Genomic DNA, 27073 nt, shown 5'->3' with positions numbered 1-27073 from the left:
CTACTGTAGGTATCCATAGTTACTGTATTAATAGTGTTGTTTCACAATATATGCCGGTAAATTAATATGAGAAATTGTTGATGATTTAATGCTATTGAAGTATGCAGCAGAAAGCTTAGAAGAACAACCCTCTGTAGTCTGTAAAAAAAAAAAAACAACATTCAATTAATAAGAATATAATCATTATTTAATTATATTTGTATATTTATTCTTATTTAGGCCTATAAATAATTAAATAATGTGTGCCTGACAATGAACATGCGCCAACAATGCACGCACTACCCCACTATTATAGGCTAAAGCCTGGCTCTCCTAACTTTTAAACTAGGCCTAGACTATATTAATTTATATATAAAACAAAGAGGCTTTGTAAAGTTTTATGATTAAAAACAGCTTTCCTATATATTACATACTGTATGTTGTTGTTATTAATTTTCAAAACTAAATTTTAACCTTATGGAATAAAAAAGGATTTTAGGTACTTGCCATTTTCTGCAGTACAATACCCAAGAAGGCACATGTTTGAGCAATCAAAATAACCCCACTACTTTTTGTCCCTGGTGTCATCGGAATTTGTAGTGTTTTCTTTGCTTCATTTTTGCAAAATAAGAAAATATACTGTAGGCAGGCCCAAAATCAGTGGACGACTTAGTAAATTTGTTGGTCTTATAACGTTCTTTCATTATTGTAAGTAAGTACAGCATTAGTTTCTATTACTTAAATAACGATTTGCTTATGAGTTATTATCTGTAATGACACATTGGATTGTCTTGTGTATGTTCAGTAAAATGGTAATTATTATGTAAAAATGCCTTTGAAAAGAGTAATACTTATGATGAAAGGCACTTAAGGTTGAAAGAACAAGAGGTTGAGAAGGTCATGGCTTAGTTCCTCCTTGTGCATGCTATTTTCAACTAGGCCCTGTTTCTGCTGCCAAGAAAATACCGTATATATACCGTATTTTTTTGCCAGCAGAAACTGCGCTCATAAAAAAAATACCGTATTTTGTATACCGTATTTTCCCCACAAAATTTGTGGATAAAATACGGCATTTACAAATTTATACCGTATTTTTTGTACCCTTTTCTGCTGCCAATAAAGAATACCGTATTTTTTTTTACCTGTGACATGAGGTCAACATCGTGTTTTTATTTTCTGTCGCTGTCAGCTGTTTTACACACGTGTATAGATATATTGGGCGAAAATGTGGAGCGAAGATGTCACAGTATTTACTATTTAAGTCTGTGTGGGGAAGCAGGGGTGCGGAAGGAGGGGGTGGGGAAGCTAAAATGTCCAGCAAACTAAAAGGTAATAAAAGGGACAACCACATTTATAAAGACATTTCTAAAAAAGTAAAGCAGGAGTACGGAATAGACTTGTCTCCAAAGCAAGTAAACGCAAAGCTGAAGAGCCTGCAAAAGCAGTACAACATTGCAAAAGACAATAACTCGGGGAGGCAACAAATTACTTGTCCCCATTACGATGTTTTCTGTGCTCTCACAACATCTCTATCACTAGGGCTAGGCTTTGAACTTAAACTTCCTTTATTACGACTTTTAATTATCGACCAAATAAATGATTGGCAATTTGGGTAAAAAGGATGAAATTTAACACGACCACCCAAGAAGTATTGTTAGCAGAAACGGGGTAGGCCTACTAAAAAATACGGTATAAAAAATACCGTATTTTATACCGTTTGAGCAGTTGCAGCAGAAACAGGCCCCTAGAAACCAGTAACAGAATGGTATTATTAGGCCCAACTTGCCAAGGTTGTTAGGATTTTTATCCATTTTGCGGAACACATCCATTCCAAGCCATTAATATTATCAAATCCATTTACTGTTAATAATATATAATAATATAACAATTTATATAGCGCACATATCCACTTAGTAAAAGTGCTCAAGGCGCTAAACAGTTAGAAATCATTGGGTAAATGATTACATGATTAATTACATTTTGACATTGATTTGCAATGTTTCATTAGTTGATGAATAGTATTGATATAAGCTATAAATAAGCATATTTGGAACAAAATTAAAAATTTGATCTGTATTGCATTTATCTATCAAATAGAAATTAGTCACATACTGCCTGTGTTTTTCTTAATCTACTTAATTAGAACTAAATCCTTGTAAATATTAAACTGTTTAGATAAATATTTTATAATTAAGTGATAATATCTGTGAAACGCCTATCACTCATACATTAAAAGCCACTAAACTAAACATTGTTTCCGTTGAAAGCTATCTATTTGTTCAAAAGGCCAACCGCATTCACATGCACCAATTAACATTTGTTCATGTTTTAATGCCCGAGGTGGTGTACCATATCATTTAATAAGATTAGCCAAATGTTGTCTTGTTCTATGCTTTTATTACCATTGTATTGTTATCATTTCTAGTACAGTACACTTTGTTTGTTTTGAGAATTGAATTTGTCTGTATTGTATTCTTTATATATAATTTCCTTTTCATAAATAGTGTAAATTCTAAAGTGTTTTGAATCTTCAATTATGTATACAGTTCAAACACAATTAGTGGTTTTTTGCAATTGTTGATGCTGTTGTTGAAGTTTAGCCATGAGCTCCAAAATGACATGTTCTTTGTCTACCTGTACTTTGAAAATATTAATTAAACAATAGTTGAAACATGTCAGAACATGTGTTACCAGATGGTGTTGTGTAATATACAGTATCTTTGTTTGATCGTGATGTTCTTTCTTTGATTTGCATGATGTTCTTTCTTTGATCATATGGATTGTCTTACTAGTTCTTTTACAGTCCTTAAGGATATAATGCAGACTGTCTTTGTCTGTAGTTTGGGGATGTATGTTTGGGGGATGTATTACCTGTATATTGGAACTTATATAGTTGGGGAATGCATTGATGTCATGAATGAGAGGTTTTGCGTACAGTATTTTGTGTCATCACGCCCCGCATCACGCTCAATATTTTGAAAAAACTGCTAAGTCATACCTGGTTTTTATCTGAAAACCACTGCAATTGTTTGCTAGTGCCTTGAGACCAATATTGTTCTTTATTTCCTCTTGAGAGGAGAGATCATAATTAAGAAAGAATTTTATTAGTTTCACTCTTCCAAAACAGCCTGTATCCTGGAAGAGGAAAAAGCTAGGGAAGCTAATGTCAGTTTATCTAAAACCACAACATCTGTTTTGTACTGTAAGTGTAAAAAAATCAAATTTTTTTCCATACCTAAATCTGGTAGTAGTCTCTCAGTTGTATTATGCTTTGTGAACAATAGTATTATAGTAATTGTAAATTTGTTCATTTGGCTCCAAAGTGAGGGAGGGCATGTGAAACTCTCCAATATTTTACTTGGCCTAAAGGCTATTAATTTAGCATGGATTTAGTAGAAAAATCAATCAAGAAAGTAATTTGGTTTTTTTCTTCTACTGTACAGCTTTCACTTTGTTTTACCTTGGTACTTTACAAAGCCTTGATTAAAGTAGACGCAAACAACACTTGTAAATTAATGCCCCATTACAAATGGAGCAGAGTAAGGATGCAGATACTTTTTGACCAATGATATTTTAATTCACTGCCCATTGATGGACACCCAAAAAGTTGTTTGACAATTTAAATCTCTGTTCAAAATACAGAAAATCATATTATTCAACCAACAGATTATTTTTAAATGTTTAATATAATATGAATAAATTGCAATGCTTTAGATTTAGAGGCCTTCTCTGCAAAGTTAGAATGCAATGGATATAAAGAGTAGGATCATTGACAAAAAACCTGTCATTGGTAGATGCCTTTCTTGTAAGGACCATCTAGAGAGAATGTCCACTTACGTAAGGTTAAGCTATCTTATCATTCATGTGCATACTTTTTATTGAATATTTAAATACCCTGGAGTGTGTTGTATTAAATATTAATTCGTTCTACTTATCAGTAGCTTAATTGAAATCCTTCAGGGCTTTAAATTGTAACATTGAATTGTGGTTTTTTACCATTATTTTCATTATTTATTTGTACTGCACTTTTGAACCAGTGGCACACTTCAATGTGTGAAGGTGAGTCATAAACAACATACTAAACAAGTTAACACAATACATTAAAAGAATACATTTCTACTATTAAGACCACACAATGTACAAAACAAAGTACACAGCAATGAAGAAAACTGCAGCATTTTTTTAGGAGAGATTTACATGGCATGCTTTACAGTTTACAATATTCATCAAAAAAACTATTTGACTGTTCTTTATAACTAAAGCCAATTTCTCACAGACGTACCAGCTGATACCTGCATCGTACCTGCATTGTTACCGGCATATAACATTATAGTCTATTCACACAGGACTATCATGCCATTAAATAGATGTGCTATTATTAAATAAATGAAAGGTAAATTACAGTAATCTATGAACTCATAGTAAGGTTAAATGGCTTTATATAGTTATAATGTTTATTTTTAATTAATTGATGACTTCCTAAATTCATACACTCATAATTACATTATAAAAGGTTGTTTTGATTGAAAGCCATAGATTTATTCAGGAGGTCAATTGACACTCAATTTCCATTCACTATACTGTAAATGTTCACAAACTCTAAAAAGGCTGGTTGTTCATCAGGAAAAATAAAACTGTTTGTTTTGATTTACTTTCAAGTACTTTTTTATATTATATTGTTGTTAGATTCTTTTAAATTTTTACTTTGTACGTTGTTTGCAGAATGTTTCAGCCGTTGGGTTGCCTTCTGTTTGCATACTATTTATGTGTTTTTTATGAATAAATACCTACATATATATTGAACAAAGAAGAAATATGTACATAATGAAGAATACAAAGCATGCCGAGAGAAATATGTAATATACACAATTAAATCGGTGAGAACTACTGATAGTGTCTTTATTCTGTTGTTTACCCAGGCATTAATAATAAGGCTTATTTGTCTAGACCACCTAGAAGGTTAAAGGAAAAAAGGTCAAAGAACCAGAATGCAAAAATGATAATTAAATCCATAGCAACAATTGTCAAGTGAAAAATTGGTATGTCCGTTCTCACGCACAGATTCCAAATTGGAAAAAAAAGTGTTTGTTTTACCAGACCACATTGGGCATAAGGGCATCGATGTTGAGAAGTTTCTAATTTTTAGATATTTTGTTGAATGCTAAATTTAATTAATAAAATAGTCTGCATATGAATTAACCATTGATTTTCCATTCAAGTTTTTACTTTGTTTGACTGTTTTAACTGTTTTAAGAGTGTACACTTATAGACTGTGTGACAATACTGGTAGAATTTCCGCTTTCTACTTTAATTCATTAATCAAGGTTCAGACAGTGAAAGACAGACAGACAGATGTTATTAAAAAGCGAAGAACAAAGAAAGGTATAATACCTGACTAGTTGGACCAAGATTATTTTACTGTATATATTATTTAAATAAATATAATGAATGAGGAATGCTAATCAATGATCAACACTATAGTCAGTAGTTCATTTTTGTGACATTGGAATTTTTGTTAGTTGAGTAGGAGTAAAGAAGAAATATTTCTTACAAAAAACGCTGCGTAACTTTTTGACTGGACAGTTGGAACAATCTTCATTAATCTAATATATTAGTCGGCCAATCAAAACGCAAGTGAACAATTGGGACTTGTGATTTATGTCATTGGCCTGTCAGCACATTCGTTTCTTTCTAGAATTAAACGCACAAACATGTATTGGGAATAATGTATGTTTATGTGGTTATTACTTAATGTAGATATCGCATTTAGGTATTGATAATAATAATAATATGGCTTTTGAATATATAATTTACTGTCTATAGAATAACATTTATACATTTTCGGTTCGCGATGAAAAGTTATATGAATGGATTTTTAATAGGTATTTATAATAATAGTATATGGGTTGTATTATTGCTAAGCTATTAGTGGAGTCTGTTAGGGCTGAAATAAGGGTGTTTGGTTCAGTTTCTTCCAAAAGCACCAAATTTGGTATACAGGTTGCCCACCCTATATAAATTCAATTTTTGATGGGCGCCAAGCAAAATGACCCCTTGGGTCACCTAATTTGCATAATTTAAAATGGCGGACATTTTCGCTTAAACAGTCTATATCTCTAAAAATACTGGTCATAGAGAGTTGATTTTTTAGCCCAAAATGTTCAGAACATAAACATTCCTATTTACTCTAATGAAGTTTTTTTGAAAAAAATGACCGGAAGTACCAGTTTTAACCTTTGACCCATATTTTAAGGCATTGCCATATCTCAGTAAATAGTTGTCACAGACAGTTTATTTAAGTGTCAAATTGTTCAGAATATATATGTTACTATTTAATTTAATGAAACATTTTATCCAAAAATGACCGGAAGTACTCAGTTTTGCCTTTGACCGTTACGATGTAATTACCAGCCTTGTTACGGTTAATATATTTTGATATCCATAAAACTACTTGTCATAGAGAGTTAATGTTGGTGTCAAAATGTTCAGAACATAAACATTTCTATTTACTATAATAAAGTTTTTTCTCAAATAATAACCAGAAATACCATATTTGACCTTTGACCTGTTTTTTCAGGCAAATTGTTATATCTCATTATTGGGTTGGCGTGGAAAGTTCATTTTGGTGTCAGATTGTTCAGAATATATATGTTACTATTATGTTTAATAGAAGATTTTTCCAAAAAATAAATAAATGTGCTATTATTAAATAAATGAAAGGTAAATTACAGTAATCTATGAACTTATAGTAAGGTTATAATTAATTGATGTCTGTACAAAACTCCTACACTCATAATTACATTATAAAAGCCACTATTAAGTAGTTTGGATTGAAAAAGATTTGTTCAGAAGGTCAATTCTAATGCTCACATTGCACCTGACAATCATGTTAAAACCTTTTTATTGTTTATTTGTAAAGATTGGATTATTGTATGATTTCTTTTTACAACTTTGGTGTTTAAAATTGTTATACAGTACTCTATTGTATTTCTAAATTAACATGGTTTTCAGCAAGTACTTTTGAATATGTGTGACAAAAAAAATGTGAAGTGCGTGATATGGACACAATGATGGCATCATATTTGAGTTTAGGCTTTGTTTTATACAACATCCTTACTTTACACAATTATTAGTATTGCAAGCTTTCATAGACGAAAGTCATTCCTCTTAAACTGAGCTGTTCATACATGAAATTCAACTGCCGTGTTTTGAAACTTCTTCTTTTATGCTGTTTAATAAGAAATGAGATGAAGTTACTAAAGTTAGCGACGCAATGTAACACGACGTATTGATGCAAGGTGCTTTTGTATAATCACAAGTGGGAACTGACAACGCAACAGTGCTGCAAACATCGCAGGGGAAAACATAATTATTGGAAGGACATTTTCTTACATTGCGTAGGTTGCGTTATGTTGCGTCGCTAGTGGGAAAAAAGCTTACTAGTGGGAACCAAGCTTACTAGTGGGTTATACTATACAGGAGATGATATGACAATATAGTTGATTCAGTCTTTCATTTCATTGTGTGCTTTCAATTTCATTTGGTTCTTTGTACGATTGCGTATGACAGAGAAATAAATTGCATCATTGAATTACTAACGCTTGTGAGGTTATCCACTATTTCCAATAAGCTATAACAAATGGCTAATTTTCTTGAAAAGTTTGAGCTGCATAATATTTTTATTTCAACTTTTTTATTATAGAAAATCACTCTTGGAGCTAAACTCATAGGCCAGATAGGTTCTGCTTGAAATGACAAAATATAAAAAAAATTACAAAAGTACTATCAATTTATACAGGTACTATAATTATTATTACAGTATAAACATTTCATTACATTTGACAAATTACGAGAAAATGTTTTTTAAAGTTGAATTTGAAGCAATTAATATTGGTACATTGGTACATAATAAAATATATAAATGTGTGGCAGAATAAATAAAAAAGATGTTCCAATTCAGGTGACATTTGGCAGGTTTAAATACAACATGCTGGTTTTTGAAGTTCTGTTTTAATTTGTATTCGAGATTCAGACAGACAGTCAAGTTAAAAGTGAGAACAAAGCCATACAGTATGACATAATATTAAACTGTTACCCTGACTGGTTGGACCATAGCCAAATACAGACAGACAGATTGTATATAAAACCACCACATTTTATAGAGTATCTTCACTTAGAAAATTGATGTGAAGTACTGAAGTACTAACCATTAAAACAGGAGGCCTGGTATTTCTTATACCAGCTGCTGTATAACATTTGTAAACTAACAAGGTGAGTAAAAATGACACTCTTCATTAAAATAGCAAGGTAATATTTTGATATTGCTATCATTTATTATCATTATTATATGGCTAAAATTTCATTATTGTGTATACCATTTTTTACATACTTTTCACAAAATTATTAATGTGACATTCATCTGTATTTCAAAGTGATTTATAATGAAATAGGCATTTAGCACAAATCAATGCGTAACCATTTTTAATCCATCACTATTTGAAAGGAAAATACATTCCAATTAATTGGTTTATTAAAAGTAAATGCTAGTATTCATCACCACAAATATCAATCACAAATATCAATCACATCCAGTCAGCACTCTCTCCCATAGTAAATATAGCAGCAGGAAGTGGTGTGTGCACACATTTTGTTTAACAATAATGGAGAGAGAAAAATCATTGACTCACGGCGTTAGGGTTGTTATCTTACGCAAAGTCTTGCGTTTTAAACACTCTGATTATTAGGTCTAAGCAGAATGACAAACGCATTACACTTTTCATTGTAATACAACCCTAATACAGTAGGAACTAGAAAGCCACTCCGAGAGTGCATACCTCCGCCTTCTGTAAAATTCTTCTACATATTTAGTCTCCGTAAAAATTTTGTGTGTTTTAATGCTGTGTTTGTGATTTAGGCTAATTTCACTACAAGCATGTGTATGCGAGTTTGGTGTAATGGTATGTAACAAGCCTTTCAATTAACAATAGCTTCAGCTGACTAACAATAGAACAGCAACGCAAAAAACTTAAGACTGTTCACAGGATTTTGAAAATTCTGTCCTATCTTTTAACACTAGCAGGTCTGTAAATAATTCTAAAAAGTGGTCCAGAATTACAAACAGTCATGTGGGAAGGTTCAATTTCTTGGAAAATGGCCAAATTTGTAAAGTATATTTATTGTCTAATTATTTTCCATTACATGTTCAATACAAAATATTCTTTTTTAAAGTAAATCAGAAAATGTTTGTGGCCATTTTCAGGTTTAAAATGTTTATCATTGTTTATTCAATTTTTTGTATAGTTATCGCTTAAAAAAATGTGTATTATTATGATTACTTACTAAACTAACCTATTTACCCATTGATGAGAAAAAAACAATAAACAACTTATGGTTTATATACTACAACTTAATAGTTTTCCTACCTATCTAAGATAGGTTTAGCTAAATGATAATTGACATGTGTGGTTGTAGGTGGAAACCTCAAAACAAATGTAATTATCTGTTGATAATGTGGTATATTGCTACTGATATGGTAAACAAGTGGTTGAAAATTATGAAATGGCACGTGCTGTACCTGGTCCTGTCAGTGTCTGGTAACTACAATAATAATAGTTCATTCTTAGAGCCCATATAAACAAGCTCTCAATGCGCTGCACGTTACTTTATTACCCTGGTCATTTTTTGGATCAAACATGTATGGAAACTAAATACAGCTAAGTAATCCAACGTCCAATCGCCACAAGCAGTGTGAACTGTTCAATACCAATTTAAAGCAGACCTTTATTTTTAAAATGGTTTATTTAACCAAGTATAGGCCTAAGGAGAGATTGTCTACATCAACTAAGTGTAAATGATGTAGGTAGGGATGAAGACAAAGCATGGGCCAGTGAGTTTGCAGGTTACTGTATCTCTGGGTACATTTAGGTACAAGTGTAGGCATATGTTATGTTGCGCATGAGATGGTTTCTATTTACAGTACTTCCACAATATAATTATAACAACATATAATATTATACAATAACATAATGGCCGGTTGCTCAGCATAGGTTGCATCTTTTTTTATTTCATTGGGTTAATTAGGATTTATTTCATGGCTTAATTAAATCTTTTCTTTCAACGATGCTTTTCAATATACTATATTTTGAAGTCATTATCAACAAAATGTTTGTTGGTGCCATATATTTCTGTTTTGGAAATAGGCTAGGACATTTATTATTAGTTACAGTAGTTAATGTAGAAACTTTTTAGTAGAACAAACAAGGCACAATATGTTTTAATACTCAGCCTATTCAGGGGACAACCTTATAAGGTGACAATTTGTTGGGTCACAAAGGTGTCCCCTTAATAGAGGTTCTATTGTAACAACATGTTGTCACCCTCACCTTAATAGCAAGATGAGTATTTCTTGGTAATTCAAAGTAGAAATTAGGATTACTAATTTATACAACTGTTACTTCCTTGTAAATATTATTGCACAATCAACTGCAACAACCACTATGTTATAATGTATGTAAAGGAGATAATTCCCAATAAATTGTCGCCAAGGGGTAACAGCATATCTGTGGTAATTAATTTTAGGCGTACTAAATTATTTTTCTTTGTAGACAAATAATTAATGTCAAAAGACTTTAAAGTAGTATAGTTAGATGAACAAACATCAACAAACATCAACAAACAGTATGTTAACAATGCTTGCTGTAAAGGTATGGCTTAATTCTTTAAAACTAAAGCCTTGTCTACACTATCAAACTTTATGTGTCAAAAAAGTTTGATGTGCCCAAATATGGTAGAACTATGCTTACATATGGTAGTGATATGACATCATCATTTCCATATATGGGCACATCACATTTTTTTGACACATAAAGTTTGATAGTGTAGACAAAGCTTCAAGATAGGCTATCAAATGGTTACTGTTTGAGTTTTGAAAAGTATTTTAATATTGTACCTTATATTAATTAGACGAAATACATTTACATATACCGTAAATACTATTTTATTTTACAGCAGTATGTTTTAACTTGTGACATTGTTCATTCATTCATATTCAAACAATTACAATGTTATTTTTTATTTTATTTCAGAATAATAATACAAATAAGATTCAATAATAAATACCGTAAGCAGAGAATCATAAATATATCAATATAATTATGCACTGATGAAGGGCTAGTGTTGTCTGAAAGCTCTGCTAATTTTTCTGGCTGTTTTATTTTATTGTTTTGATTTAGCTTTTTTCTTATTTTATTTTATATCTCCATTGAGATCCAGCCACTGATACCCACAGCATTGTCATTTTATATCTCCATTGAGATCCAGCCACTGATACCCACAGCATTGTCATTTTATATCTCCATTGAGATCCAGCCACTGATATCCACAGCATTGTCATTTTATATCTCCATTGAGATCCAGCCACTGATACCCACAGCATTGTCATTTTGTATCTCTATTGAGATCCAGCCACTGATACCCACAGCATTGTCATTTTATATCTCTATTGAGATCCAGCCACTGATACCCACAGCATTGTCATTTTATATCTCCATTGAGATCCAGCCACTGATACCCACAGCATTGTCATTTTATATCTCTATTGAGATCCAGCCACTGATACCCACAGCATTGTCATTTTATATCTCCATTGAGATCTAGCCACTGATACCCTCAGCATTGCCTTTGGATTTATAATCTACAAATTAAACTCTCTTTTGGTAACATTGACTGTGGAAAATTGAACATGATAGAAAGATAGTTGGAATGTTAATTGAAGTTAAAGAGATATCACATGCACGCGAGACAAATGTAATCAATTGTTTTTGGATAATATTGATTTTGGTAAAGAGCGTATTGGATAAGCAATTTAAAATAACAGAATTAAATTTGATATGAGTTCTAAACAAGTGAGCAGTATAGATTAATCAGTATGAATCATAGTTTTTTTATTCTAATGGTGCAACAATGATGTCATGTTATGTTTACAGTCAACTTGTTTAACATGGTCTTTATAGTTCTCAAGGTCATAATGAAGTATACCGGTAACATATTTTGTGACCATTAATTAAGCATGTTATGGAAGGAAGATTAGGCCTATTTCCTTTTCAAAGTGATGATGGTTATACTCATGCATTTTTGTATTATTTAAGGGATGTTTCCCAGCTTTTACACCAATTGTATGTACAAATATGTACATGTTTTAAAATAATGTTAGTATCATCTATATTTTTGACGAGATGAAAAAGTTTCATGTCGTCTGCATACAATAGAGATTGTGAAGTAAAATTATTGGGTAAATCATTATGAAAAGGTTGAAACAATAATATACCATAAAAATGTATGAGAACAAGATTACAAGCAATAAACTAGAAATGGTAGTTAAAAAGTTGTTTCTGTTTATTTATGTATTCTTTATTCTGCAGGCACTTTTAGTACTATTGCACTGATTTTCAAAGTGGTACAGTAACTGGAAATATCATTAAACCAACATAATAAATTAAAGACAAAGAGTAATCAAAATCACAAATAGAAAAAATGTACATTATAAATAGAAATTAATTTTAGAAAACTTAGTTTAATTGTTGCGTATTAATTGTGTTTGGAATGAAGTTATTGACATATTTTTTAGCTCAATATGTCGGTCGGTAAACACTAACTTGCCGGTCGGTAAACACTAACTCAAATTTGCGCACGCAAGTTAATTTTTAATTCATTTGGAAGTTCATTCCAGCTTTTAGATGAATGATCATTAATGATAGTAAAGTTTTTTCCTTCCAGGTGGCTATTTCGTTATGGCTTTGCTTCATGTGCCTTTAGAATGGGTATATATATATGCCTAAATATGGTAGTGATATGACATCATCATATTCATATATGGATCACATTTTAAAGTTTTAAATAAAGTTTGATAGTGTAGACAACTTTAGAACCATAGCAAATAAATGGTCGCTATTATAAATCAAAATGTATTCTGCATGGGACTGTGAGCCCTATGTTGTTGAAACCTGAATACTGTGTTTTTTGTGTAAATTGTTGATTATTGATTATAAACAATAATTATTGTGTGTTTATTTTTATTGCTGGTATTTCATAAATGTGTGGATGTTTATAACTACAGTATTTCTATAATTAGGTCAAATTTCCATAGACAATATAGATATTCCGTTCCGAGATGATTTATTTAACATCCAATTACTGTAGTTGTTCTCGCATTTTCTTAGTATTTAATTATTATAATACCAATTGAGAAGGTTACAGTAGGAACACTAGGAGCTGTTCAATTTCCTGGATTTTTGTAAACAATAGGATAGTTTAGTATCGGTCATAACTAATAAGGAAACACAAATGTGGCAAATATTAAGTTCTACAGAGTACTTAATGTAATAGGTGAAATTACATTTTGAAATTAATTATGAAAATGCCTAGTAACTGGTTAATTAGTTTAGTTGACTGTATGTCAATTAATAACCTTTTTGGATGATGTACAGTAGGCCATACATTGTGAGGAAATGGTGTAATTTACCAACCAACTTTAGCCTCCTAGCATTTGTGAACATTTCTCCAATATGTATGAAATATGAAGTGAATAAGTGAATTAAAAACATTGTTTTCAACATGAGAGTTTGAAACTCTGCATGAACAACACTGGTCCCTATATGATTGAAAAAATAAGTGCATGTTGTTGAAGATCAGTCTTATTTAGTTTGAAAGTGTAATTGTTAGATAATCCTTTGAAATTATTTTAGAAATTGTGTTTCAATTTGATGTCCTTAAAATCCATTAAAAAACTATTTTGAGTTTCTTTTGTATTACCGGTAGTGTAGTTTCCGTATTAATTGAAATTAAACATCAGCCTAGCAAACATCATACACTACATCTGACGGTACTATACAGCTGTGTACAACCACTCACTGTGTTGGCCAATCAGATTTAAGAACCAGGTGACGTAGTGATAACTAGGTACTATTATATCACACACAATTATGAGATCATAAATTCTGCATTGATACTCAAGGAGCCAACAGGTTGATAGACTGCACAGTAAATAGAAGATAGTAGGCACAGGTATTTACAAACAATTAAGTAGATTATAGATTAGATTATAGTAGTAATATTTAATTAATGTTTATTTATGAATATTTCTTATTTTTTCCTTCCTTGGGATTTGAATTTGTATTTTTCAAATCACCAGTATGAACACTTTTACCATAAAATATGCTTGGGTCAATGTAAGAAATTCCAAGCCATAATTTTTATTGTATTTTTGGAGGACCAAATTTAAAGCCAAGTGGTTTAATGCATCCTCATTGTATTTATTAATTTATGTTCTGTATCAATACAAAATACAATATAATATTATTATATTGTATTTTGTATTGTGTGAAAACAATAAACTTGAAACTTGAACTTGCTACAGTAGCTTTAGAATTACATTGTCAATCCTGAGGACAATCAACCGAAAACTTTTTCACCATTCAATACATTCAATTAAAAAATTACTTAGATATTATAACTAATAAAATCTAAGGCAATAGGTATATGAATCAGTAAGTACAATCTCTGGTGAAGTCGTAAACTTGCTTAATTAAAACATTGGGAAACAAATTAGTATTCATTACATACTTTAGTAGTGTCAGGCATGTCGTTATTGATAGATTGATAATTTTGTTGTGTGAGTAAATAAATTTGAACTTGAATGGAATTGTTTAGTTAAGTCCACCTAACATAATAAATACTAATTACCATGTAATTATACACCATACCTGTTGAAAGAGGAAATAGACATTGATTGATCTATATTGACATCTGTTGTATAAACAGATTATGTAGAATATGCTTTGAATATAAACATGGTTTATTGACTATAGGCGATGAATAATAATCAATGAAATGAAACTATACCAACAGCCAATAAGGTAGCGATAATATATTTCGCCAGCTCCATTCATTCTTACCAAGTCCGTTCATAAATACATAGAGGTACTGTAATCCGTGGGTTAATTATTTGCTATCTGCTAATACTATACATCTAGATCACTATTAAAGCCGTTGCTAATTAATTGTAAGTAAAATAATAATTTTTTTTATTGATTATCAATATCATTCCCATGATGGCTATATTAGGGAAATCCCCTTTCCGTTGTGAAAATTTATTGCCACAGAAATAACAAACATCTGTTGTGAACTTTGTTGAGATTTTAATGCAGAAAACAACGCATATACATAAACATTCAGTTATCGGAAATGTGGAAAACCACGAGCACGATGTTAAGCCAAATGTGAGTATTGGCATGTATGATGTTATTTTTAAATTAATTCATTTTATAATGTTGATATAAATATATAATTTACGAGGCCTACAGTAGGTGGTTCATTTGAGTACACATGTATATTGCTGAAACTGCCCCTGGCTAGCATTGTTAAAATTATGTTGTATTGATTCTATGTTGATAAAATAAATCAATCAAAATGATATTTGGAGTTCTGCTCAATTTATAGTAAATTTAATTATTAACCATAAAACAATAACAATGAAAAAAAGAAATGGTTATAGTCATTATTTAAAAGCAATAAAACTAAGCTGGTACTTTTCTTGTGAGGTAACTTTAAGTCCTACTATTCAGTAATGACATTTAATGCCTAGAGGAATTAGTGAGTTTCAAAAGTCAATTGTGGTATGTTGTCTGCTAAAGTATTTCCTACAGTATTTCCTACATTGTTTGTTTAATATGAAATCCACCTAGATATTATAATTCTGTCAGTGTCAATGTACAGTAACCTTGAAGACATGTTTACTCTTTCATTTTAAGTGTAATGTTAACAATTTTTTAATTTCAGTTCAGCAGGTCATTATGATAATCTGTTTACTGTTAACAGCTACTGTATTAGGTATTTGATTAGTTCGTTGATGTGAATGGATCAATTATATTTATTGACTTTGTACAGTGTTGTAAAGTGTATCAATGTTCTGTCCTCAAAGATTATGAAAATACATATTTAATTATCACTTGGTACATTATTAAACAATGGATCTAGGAATTGAAATTTAATTTTAATAGGTTAATTTATTGAAAAAAGCACCATTATGTATGAATGTTTAAAGAAGCCATTTGTAGTTGGACCCCGAGTTGGTGCATTGTCTCTTTACACCCACTGTTTATTCTTATTTGTTTAGCATATTTTAGGGGACAGTGCGCCTTTGATAATTGAATTTGTTTTGCCGCAATATAAATGTCCCTGTCCATACATCCTGTTATTTTGAAATTTAGTCCGTATTACCTGTATCTGTAATAGGCTGGCCCGCCACAAGATTTCTATCTTCTTGGGTACTGCCTACTTCCTTTTATTGATAACTGTATTATACTTTTTAATCATCAATTTTTTCATTCTTGACTCGTTTTATATTTTACTGGAATTTATAATGTTTACCTCATTTTCTTGAAGGAAGAAATAAATGTTAAGTTGAATTGAATTGAATTAAATGTTTTATAATAATTATTATTATTATTATTATTATTAATGTTTTTGTTATATTTTTAATTTAATAATATTAAAGTCTGTACAGTAGGTAATGACATCTGTTGAATATATGCTGTTTGATGTTGTTAACATTGTTATTCCTTTGGGCAAGATTTAATCAGCTGCAAACGTTTAATTGCTGTTGCTCTCTTTAGTACAGTACCTTATTGAGTGATTCTAATAGTAATACCATGCATTGTCATTTTGTACAATGACAATGCACACGCGGTCATGGCGCTTCTCCATGCATGGTGCGTTCATAAGCGTAATCCGATTTAGTTAAATAGATCAAATGATCAATCATAGTATTTGTCATACTATACATCATTTCTCCATAGTGGCATTCACATCGAACTATGGCTAGTTAATTTAACTCGATTATCTATATGATCTCACCATAATTTGGTTGTGAATGCTCAATTATGTCCGGAAGATGGTTTTTTTTGTGGACAATTATTGCTGCTTGGATTTAGAAGTAAATCCAAGGATAGCCAGTTATTTTATGAGGGTAATTCAATTATAGTATGATGATCATTAATTTATATTACTAAAATGACTAAAGTCTTAAATTTAGCTATTGGTTGAATTCAATGTTGTGCCACTTTATAAGTTAAGTGTGTGTTGATAAAGTATATATTAGTAACAACATTAGGAAATAATCATTTGATACAACGATATAGGTTGGTCCGTATAATGCATCCATCTATTAAATAAAAAATTACTCGCATGTTTAAACTGACTGTGTTGAACATATTTAGCCTTAGCTAGCTTCTTGGCTGAATTCTTTAGAATTCGAGAAATCTTCTCTTCAAAACTTTGTGTCTTGTCGATATGACGATACGAAAAGAAATGATGACGGTATTACGTGGGAGTGGTCCCACAAGAGGGCGCTATAGCGGACTATCCCATTTATCATGGAGGTGAGCTACCGCAAAATTCTTCTTTTCGTAATTGTTTCGCACTTCGTGGAAAAGGGCTAATGACGGGTTTATCCAGGTAAGCGGCACTCATAGACTACCAACACCATTTCTGGTTTGTGTAATTTCTTAATCTACTTATTAATTAAAATTTTTGTGTGTTTGTTTCTAAATTATTATTCATTTATTGCTGTGTCATTGTTGTTAACATGTACATTGTTGTGATAAACACAAAGTCTTATGAAGGTCTCTCATTTGTCATACATATGTACTGTATGTATGTATTCGATTTTTGTCTTTACAACAGTGTCTTTATATTGTGACCCCTATTGACCCTAATGACCTGCATAGTTGAAGTTCTAGGTTGTAAAAGATCTATCTGTTAAGGAACACAGGCCGACAAATTGAAGCTAAGGATATACATGTGGGGTGATATTCACAATACAATAGATGATTAATTGTAGTTATTAGAAAATTGTTTTGTATAGAATTCCAGGTACCTATATTAGATTTTCCTTATATGGGCATTAAAATGTGGGTGTCGAAAAATAGTTTGTTGGCATAAACAATTTAACTAATATGTAGACGTAGTTAAGCTCTTACTAACCACATAGTACCAAAATAGATTAACTCTCACTCAGAGAAACTGATTCTACCAAGCTATGCAATAACCTACTGTTATCACATTATCAAGAAACATATTTAGTGTAGTTTACAGTAGTGGTTGATGGATTGGAAGTGTTTTCCTAATTTATGTTAATACATTTTTAATCTCAGAAACAATGAAGTCTGAAATAAAGCAATTTGCTTCCTAACCGCCCTCCCTTCTTTTCCGATCTGTTTATTTGACTATAGTACAATGCTGTACCAGGCTGTAATTGTTGTGAATACAATGCAACACCCACCCACTCATTTATTGTGGTGACTAGATAATCATTGAAGGTATATTCATAGTTCATGCATGGACATGTGACACTTGTCGGCTACATTAATTAATTCTGGAAATTATGGAAAAGAGTTATGTTGTATAATAATAATAAATACTTTATTTTAACACGGAAAAGCTTGTGTCACCATAAAGGTGTTCTTCTACAAGGATTACAGTTTCACTGTATAGCAATGTAATTGTTATTTGATGTCTATACTATTAAGCATTTGATGCAACTGTAAACTATTTAAGTATAAGGAATTAAAGGATAATAAATAATAAAACATAGTTTACTATTTAGTGTAATATGTCAGTTTTAGAGCTAATCAGTAACACTAAAGCCCATTTCACACAGAGCTGTAAGACGGTAATATTGCAGTAATTCATGAACTCCGGCCTACTGTACTGTATGTGTGAAAAAGCCCTTATTGCTGGCTTCTGCTAGACCACCTGTGGACGTATTAATATTTATTAATCACACTTCTGTGTATAAGTAGCCACTTAAGTGTATAAGTAGCCACTTAAGTGTATAAGTAGCCACTTAAGTGTATAAGTAGCCACTTAAGTGTATAAGTAGCCACTTAAGTGTATAAGTAGCCACTTAAGTGTATAAGTAGCCACTTAAGTGTATAAGTAGCCACTTAAGTGTATAAGTAGCCACTTAAGTGTATAAGTAGCCACTTAAGGGCCTGTTTCTATAGAGCAGAGAATACGGTTTTGAATACCGTTCTTTTCAAGAACCGTTTTTTCTTGCCAGCAGAAATGGGTCCCCACAAAAAACCACAAAAAAGAACCGATCTTAAAAACGGTTTCAAAAACCCCAATTGATTGCGGTCTCGATCGCAAAGAACCGTTCTGAAACCGGTTTCCGCGGAGCAATTTTTAGCTGCAACACAATCGCGGTCTCAATTTGACCCCAAAAACTGAACTCTGCAGTCTGCTGCACTGGGATGATTGCGGTCATCTCGCAGTCAAACTCGCGCGATAGGACCTAGGCCTAAGTCATTTTTATTTCTCTAGATAGTGAGTATTTTATTTAACTAAAAAATGTTGACCGATGCCATTACGAGGTTCGTAAAAAATATGTGAAGGAAAGAAGATGAGGGGACTTGTCGGGAGTCGGAAGAAAGACTCACGTATAGGCCTACATGTTTTTAAGAATATTGTAAAGCGTGTGAAAAATAGACGAGTTCAACTTGACAATATCAGAGGGTGCGACGTACCTATACTTTAACCAAGGACCACAATAACGTTTCAGGTAATAATTCCCCTTCTATGATGAAATGGATGCTATTTCTTGGGGATCGCGCTATGCGAAAAAAAGTAAACATGACCACGATCAAATCGCGCTTCCGCCTAACGAACTGCATTGTGGTGTATATAATGACGTCATTCATAACGAACGCACATGGACGGAACCGGTTTTATTGGAGTAAAAATTGAGCTGCAACGCGATCTTTATTTATAAACAACAGCCGAAACCGGTTTCCAAAAAACCGTTCTTTTTTTATTTTTCAATAGAAACAGGCCCTACGTGTATAAGTAGCCACTTCTGTGTATAAGTAGCCACTTAAGTGTATAAGTAGCCACTTAGCATCGATTTCCCAAGAGAGAGCCATTTCCCGCTGAACCCTATTCTCTTCAGAACAGCATTTTTGTTGTACGGGTGCCTTCAATCAAATAATTTAGACAGCTATTAAATCTTGAAACTACCTAGGTATTGTAATCAAATCATTTGTTAAATGATTAAGTGAAATTCCAATGTAATCAGTTTAAACCATATTTGTGAATCGAATTTGTGAATGAAATTTGTAAATCGTATTTGTGATGGAAAGTTGTTAGTTATATTGTGAATGAAATTCTCTGGTACAGTAGTACTAATCATAGATTAGGTGCATTGTTGGAACAACAACATTAAAATATAAATGTTAAAGTCTGTATAATTCAAATTTTCTATTAAAATTAGTCGCGTGTTATTAACTTTGTTTAACGTTTTTTTTAATCTAACTGAATTGAATAAACAGTATTAACATGGGGATACCTTGGGGATATCATATCATATCCTGTTCTCATTTTTTGTTTTTATTAAAACCATATTTGCCTGGAAATTGTGTTTCTAAATTATAATTCATTTATTGCTGTATCATGGTTTGTATTTAAAAATTTTTGAATTTTACATATGTAAGGTCAATGTATTGTATAACTTTACACTCAGATTCAATCCATTAACCAGATGGTTTTAATTTCTTTCTGTCTGGTCATTTGGGAGGCTAGATTATGTTGATCACTAAAAAGTGCAGGGCCTTTAATTGAAGTGTGTGATGCAGGTGTTCTCTCAATGGTTAAATGTATTCTCTCCCAAACGACTACCCTCTTTAAAAGAATACACTTAACTCCCATCTAATATTTGTATACGTCAATCTCGTAGTCGTACTAAACGTTATAACAAGACTTTCGTTTCTCAATCTATTGCTACTCATGTCTGAAGATAATTTACCCACTTACGGAGAGAACATCTGGATCATCATACTGATTTAAATTATTTGTATAAATGTTGCCAAAGTTTTTTTTATAACTTGTAGTTGTACATATTGTCTGTATTTTTTTTTTACGTATTTTTACTGCAGTGTATTAAAGATTTTCTGAATTATGAATTAGGCAAATGGAAGATGAAGTAATTGAGAAAGAATTGTTGTATTTTAATCCCAGTGTTCATACAATGTTATGTTTGTTGTAGGTTTTTCCCATTCCAACATGTTATGTTGTGTCCCCTGTTGACCCCCATAGCCATATAGTACTGTACTGTACATGTAGGTAACAGATGAAGTGATTAAGCAAGACGGGTAGCTACATTTGTGTAAGCTAAGGATACTGGTATCCCAATTATTCACAATAGATTGAAGACTCATTTTTGTTATTAGTATTTTATATAGAATTCCAGGTGTGATATTTATTTGTCTATTTCGTGCCTAGCTTACCTGGATAAAACGACAATAGCCCTTTCTCCTCGAAGAGCAGAACATTTCATTGAAAGCCTCTCTCCACAAATGGTATAGTCCATGAACCATTATTTATTTTGTAAATCCCCCAAATGAGAAGGCTGAAATACAGATATTTAAAAGACAAGAATAAGATTTTAAAAAGGTTAAAAAGGCAATGGAAGTCTACAAATATTATCAACATCGTTATGAAATAAAAAGGGCTTCACACTATCACAGATTCCATGACCAATACAGTAATGTTTATTCTTGAAATATGAGTTAACATGCGAGTAATAACTGATACTTTAAAAATAAAAAAAACATACTGTACAGTAGGTTATGTAAAAGAAACAGTGAGCTGAATTTAAAACATGAAACTCAACGGTACTTTAAAGGGGGGTTCCGGGTTTAAAATGAATAGTAAAAAATGTAAAATATATTTGTTTGTCTCTTGAACGGTAAAAGTTTCAATTTATATAAGCGCCCAGTGAAGCAGAACGAAGGCTGTGAAATCAGGCCAGATTACAAGTGCAGCTACGGCAAAATCACACTGTGGTTACAAAATAGGAAATTCGTGAAATGGTCCATCTTCCGACGACTCGTTATCATTAACCATATCAATTACTTTTGTAACAGTGAAAAATTAGATATGTTTCGCACCGACTTAGGGAAAAATCAAAATCAATGAAGCGTAACGTATACTGTACATTCCTCCTGCTGAGGATCGATCGAGCGAGACGACGATACACGTGCTCTCTCTGCTGCCCACCATGCCTGGCATCGTCACGTGATAAGCAGATACAATATACAATACCAAACTGGTCGGGTCGAGTATACCCCGTCTATAATCACAACATGAACGATGTACAGTATTTGATGGAAGGTCAACTCGACCGACCGGAATGGTATAGATAATATAGCTCGAATGAGAGAGTTGGAATATTTTTGTAGTGCAGCCTATAGTAAAAGGCCTGGTAGTATCAATTCGCATAGGGTCTACTACACTCTAGCTCAATTTTTAACTGGGCCGGATCAGCTAGATCTCCTTCCTACTACCTGGTCTACTTGCTTGATGCATGAGTATCCGCTTTTTTGGAGAGTAAACTAAGCCTATTTTAGGCCTACTTAGACGATCGGGACACCATACATGTGGACGGCGATCGGACCTTGTTTTGCTTCAATATTTACAGCCGATTTTGTAGAACGTTTTAACTTTTAGGTTTAGATTGTTTTGGTTGATAGGATGGGTTTTGTTATTTATGGGCCAATCGTCTAGTAGCAGTAGGCTAGCTAGGCCCATGGGCCCCATTGTTTTAACGTAGCCATCGTGGCATGGAATCCCTATAGTCAGAATGGCTCTCGCCCATTAGGCTAGGCCTAGAGTAGTATTGTACGTGAAGCCGATAATACGATCTGTACTATAGAGGTATAAAAATAGTATACTTTATGACTCCGTAATTTGTACTAAATTTTGTATTTCATTAAATGTCAAATAAATATATGCTACTACTGTTATTATTACACTTTAGGCCTAGCTTAGAAAATCTACAAAAAATGTATTTCACAATGATCGGGTGGTCGTCGTTTGACAGGGAAGAGAGATGTAAATTAGGCCTAGTTGACAAACACAACGTACATGACGTCGCGAGTTTGGAATCCACTGGTGACGTGATTTTGTGAATATCTCATGAATATTAATGAGCTTCCCTAAGCTGCTGAAAAACAGGACTTTCCATGAATTTACCCTAAAATGTATATGAAATTAAATTTTTTAAATTTCTCGTTATTACTTCTTCATTCCGACATGTCTATATTGTTATATTTTTTTTTATTTAATAAATAAACGATATTTAAAAGCAATTTTAAACCCAGAATCCCCCTTTAAAGTGGCAAATTGCAATGTGGGAATGAACCAAACGAGAGGCAGAGTCACTATTAAAAATCTGGGATAAGTTGCAATTGGAAACATTTGGCATTTGGGGGAATATCAAGTGCGTGAATAAGTGAACTTGGGAATACTTATAGAAGCCTTCGGTAACATCAATGTTTTTAAACAAGTAAAATCACATTGGTTTCCATAGTGATGGGCGGGTGTCTACTACTGTATCATATTTAATTCAGATAATAATTTGTTGGCAGTAAACAACAACACTACTGTTGGTTTAAGTGTAATTTTCCCAAATGTATTCAACTATTACTAGTATCGGATTTAAGCGTAATGAGCTGATATACCTCTACACATTGTTCATAGGTTTAACTAGTTATGGAATATTTGTTTAATAACTGTCATTGTATATAAGCACAAAGGAATTAGTTTCAATAGCCGTTCAAATAATGATAGGAGTTTAATCATCATAAAAAAACAAAACAATAATCAGAACTATTGAAATATAAATATATTTTGAAGTAACACACTGAATAAATGACAATGAAGTTGTGACCATAAAATGTGGACTTGGAAACAATTTTGTTGATGGGAATGTATTGTATAATTTTGAATTTATTGCATTGGTTGTAAAGAAAGTGAACAGAGATTAGGAAGTTGGTTGATTTCCTTGCCATGCAAACCATGAAACAATATTGTGTTTAATAATGTCTTTAGAGGAAAATGGGAAATTTTGGATTCAAGGTGATTTCCGGTCGTGTTTATTAATTGTTCATTTCTGTCGTGCAATTCTTCAATTGTGGCACATTTGGCACTTCTGTTAAATGAAATCAATAAATCAGAAATAACCCAGGACATTAATCAGGCCATTATTTATTTTTATTTGTATCAACAAAGACAAATATGTCACATCAGTGGATTGAGTGATCCCAGAAAGGTGAGCGAAATAAATTATTCCCTCATGCTGAATGTTGTTGCATATAATAACAATAACAATGGTGTTTATCTGTGATTATTGCTGTCATCAGCAGAATTATTTGGGGAGGAAGCCATGTAATTGAAAACAATAAGGGAATTGATGTTATAATATTAGTTTCAATAAATACAACAAGTAGCCAGACAGATAATTAATGTGAGTGATCTTGCATCACACCTACAGTACGTTGTGGACGTTTTCTTTTGTTTGTCTACAAAAGGCCAAATGTGGTTTTGTGAAAGAGATATTTTTGGAGATAGATTGGCCAAAAGGTGATATCCTATCGTGTGTCAACAAGGTGATTTGGTATATTAGTTGTGAAAAGAACTGTTGAGTTTCTTGACGTTTTTCTATCAATATGTTTAGAGCAACTACCAAGTTACTTAGTTTACTATATTAATACGGTAGGCTATTTGGAAGGAAATCCAATATTTGTGATGTATTATAAAAAAATGTTAATAAAAATACTCATTTTGTTTAGCAAATTTCTGAAAACAGAATATGCATTTGATCAGGTTTGGCCACAATATAGACGTGGATTATTACAGTATATCTTAAGTTATTGAATCAGTAGAACCATGGAGGTATAAAAGATGGTAGAACGGTAATGGCATAATACACTTTGCATATTGAGTTACAGTATAATATTTACCATGAATTGTCATTGTACTTGACTATCAATTGATTGTAAATATTATTGATAGAGATTCTGAATGGAGGGAAAGGATTAATACTTGATATGTTACGTCAATTATGAGATTATGTCAATCATTAAGTCGCGCCTACTGGCCACATTTTCCACAGATCAGTGACCTATAATCTTGTTATAAATACCTGTGAACCGTGTATACCGTGTATTGTACAGTAGGAGCTGCTGTCTGATGTTGTTATAACTAGATACATTCTGTAACATAGTAGTACTATACATAAACTATCAGGTATGTATTAAAATATAGAAGTTGTTATTACTGTAGGTATAATTATGGTCAATGGGACAGTACTATAAAATTATTCATTTGACTCGCTCCATATTGTCATTAATGTGATGAATAAATGTATTAATTTGTTATTGACTTGTTCTGATATTTAGAGTAAATGAAATAAATATTTCTGAAATAAACCAAAGACAACAATGACAAATATTTTATATGTGATGCATCCTGGAAAGGCGATTGCTTTACAAAGTTGTTAGGGTTATTTAAAGTAGGCTTTACAAAGAAATAAATTACTGTACTTATTGGTTTCAATTTCATGGTTTGTTTTCTAAATAATTCTGCTGATGACAGCAATAATTACAGATAAACGCTGAGGTATAATTAATGAATTATATGTTAAGACATAATTGATTAATCGCCATATAATGTTAAGTCATGCATGTTGCTGGTAGTAAATTGAAAAAAAAAGTGGGGGGGGGGGGGGGGGGGGGTTTCGTAATAAGCTGTGTTTATCAGTTGATTTTATTTTATTTCATACACTTTTACTATATCTTGTTTTGTATTCATTGTGTAAAGTAATGATCTACTGTATGTATCGATGTAAATTGGGGGGGGGGGTAGGGGTAGGATAGGGGTTGATAGTTAGTTGCTTTTGCCTTTTTTTTACTTTTCTGTTAATTGTTATATTTTATATTGTGAAGGATGCACCTTTGTGCTAAGTGTGCCACCGATCTAAAGGTGTAATTCCAAATAAATAAATAAATAAATAAATATTGATTGATAGTAACATTGACATCTGTTGACTTGTTTGTACAACAGACAAGATTATGTGGATGCTTTGAATATAAACACGGTCTATCAACAGCTTAGGTGATCCATAAAGGTAATCACATTCACAATGCAAATAATTATTTAGTGGTTAACAAGTAGTCGGTGTGTGCTTTATAAAGATACAGTATGGAAGTGTGAATAGTATATATATAATTTTACACAGGATTTGGTTTTGATTGAAAACATTTGAATAATGCATACATAGCAATATCTGAAATTAAACAATCGGGAGATGATGTTTTTGTTGGTGTCAACAGCGGCTTCTATCTGTCAGTGTAAGATGTCACAAGCGATATCGCGTGGTGGGTATGTGTGGGGAATATCCTTTCCATTCGTGCAAAACCGGGAGTGTTGGAGTATGATTATGATAATGTGTTACATCTACTACTAACTGTACTGTAAAAGTCTGAATTGTGGGGAAACTGGATGGAAGAGAGCAGGCAGTTAAAATATGTATGGGTAGTACGTTGTAATGTAACCATACAGATGATCCAAGTGACCTTTTACACCTTAAGACACAGGTTAACATCTGAACACAGCCTTGGTTATGTTGTGAAAACTGGACTTTGAGGAAGACACTGGACATTGAACCAGATCAAATGATCTGTTTAAGTAATTAATTTTCAAGTAGCTAGACAGATGTGAGTGACCTTGCCTCACACCTATATTTAGGATATTGTCTTGTTTACAAACGCCGGAACATCTGACTTTCAGAATGAAAACAGAATAAAAAACATGTAGTGTTTTCAGATTGTTGGGAAGAAATTTAATTTAGCATAACCAGTGATTCAGTTGAATTCCTCAGCTTTAATCTAAATTGTTCCCTCTTGTCAAACATTATACGCACTTTTGATTCTTTTAAAAAGTAGAATAAATAAAATTAAAATTGCCGCAATATGAATGTTTGATTGTTATTATTATGGAATCTTTTGAACTCTTTAGCATGACATAACATCAAACAGATGTTTGAGCAATTTTTATTCCCGGGGGGAAGATGGAATCGCCGCACGCACCACGTGTAATGTCCTGTTTCTGCTGCAAAAAAGTAACAGGTTAATAACCGTGTGAAATTAACCCTAATTTCTTAGCAGCAGAAACAAGACGGTAAAAACCAAATCGATTTGCT

The 27073-nt window shown here is 32.1% G+C and overlaps 1 protein-coding gene and 1 long non-coding RNA gene across 3 annotated transcripts in view; one reads left to right on the top strand and one right to left on the bottom strand.

The window, feature by feature from the left end:
• The window catches only part of LOC140058418 (uncharacterized), a 43936-nt gene that overhangs the window by 11165 nt on the left and 5698 nt on the right, over positions 1–27073 (top strand). Inside the window, exon 1 of one of the 2 annotated variants that reach the window (XM_072104014.1) lies at positions 14954–15037. The exons of the other annotated variant lie outside the window; for it this stretch is intronic. The gene's annotated coding sequence lies outside the window, so the exon portion shown is untranslated. Of the gene's footprint in view, positions 1–14953; positions 15038–27073 lie in introns of those variants that run through there. 2 annotated transcript variants of the gene reach the window in all.
• Positions 1–27073, bottom strand: part of LOC140058420 (uncharacterized) — a 47159-nt gene that overhangs the window by 17920 nt on the left and 2166 nt on the right. Inside the window, exon 2 of the long non-coding RNA XR_011847004.1 lies at positions 21318–21439. This is a non-coding gene — a long non-coding RNA (uncharacterized lncRNA). The remainder of the gene's footprint in view (positions 1–21317; positions 21440–27073) is intronic.

Source organism: Antedon mediterranea, chromosome 9, assembly GCF_964355755.1.
Source record: "Antedon mediterranea chromosome 9, ecAntMedi1.1, whole genome shotgun sequence".
NCBI classification, from domain to species: Eukaryota; Metazoa; Echinodermata; class Crinoidea; order Comatulida; family Antedonidae; genus Antedon; species Antedon mediterranea.
This window is presented reverse-complemented; position numbering and strand designations above follow the sequence as displayed.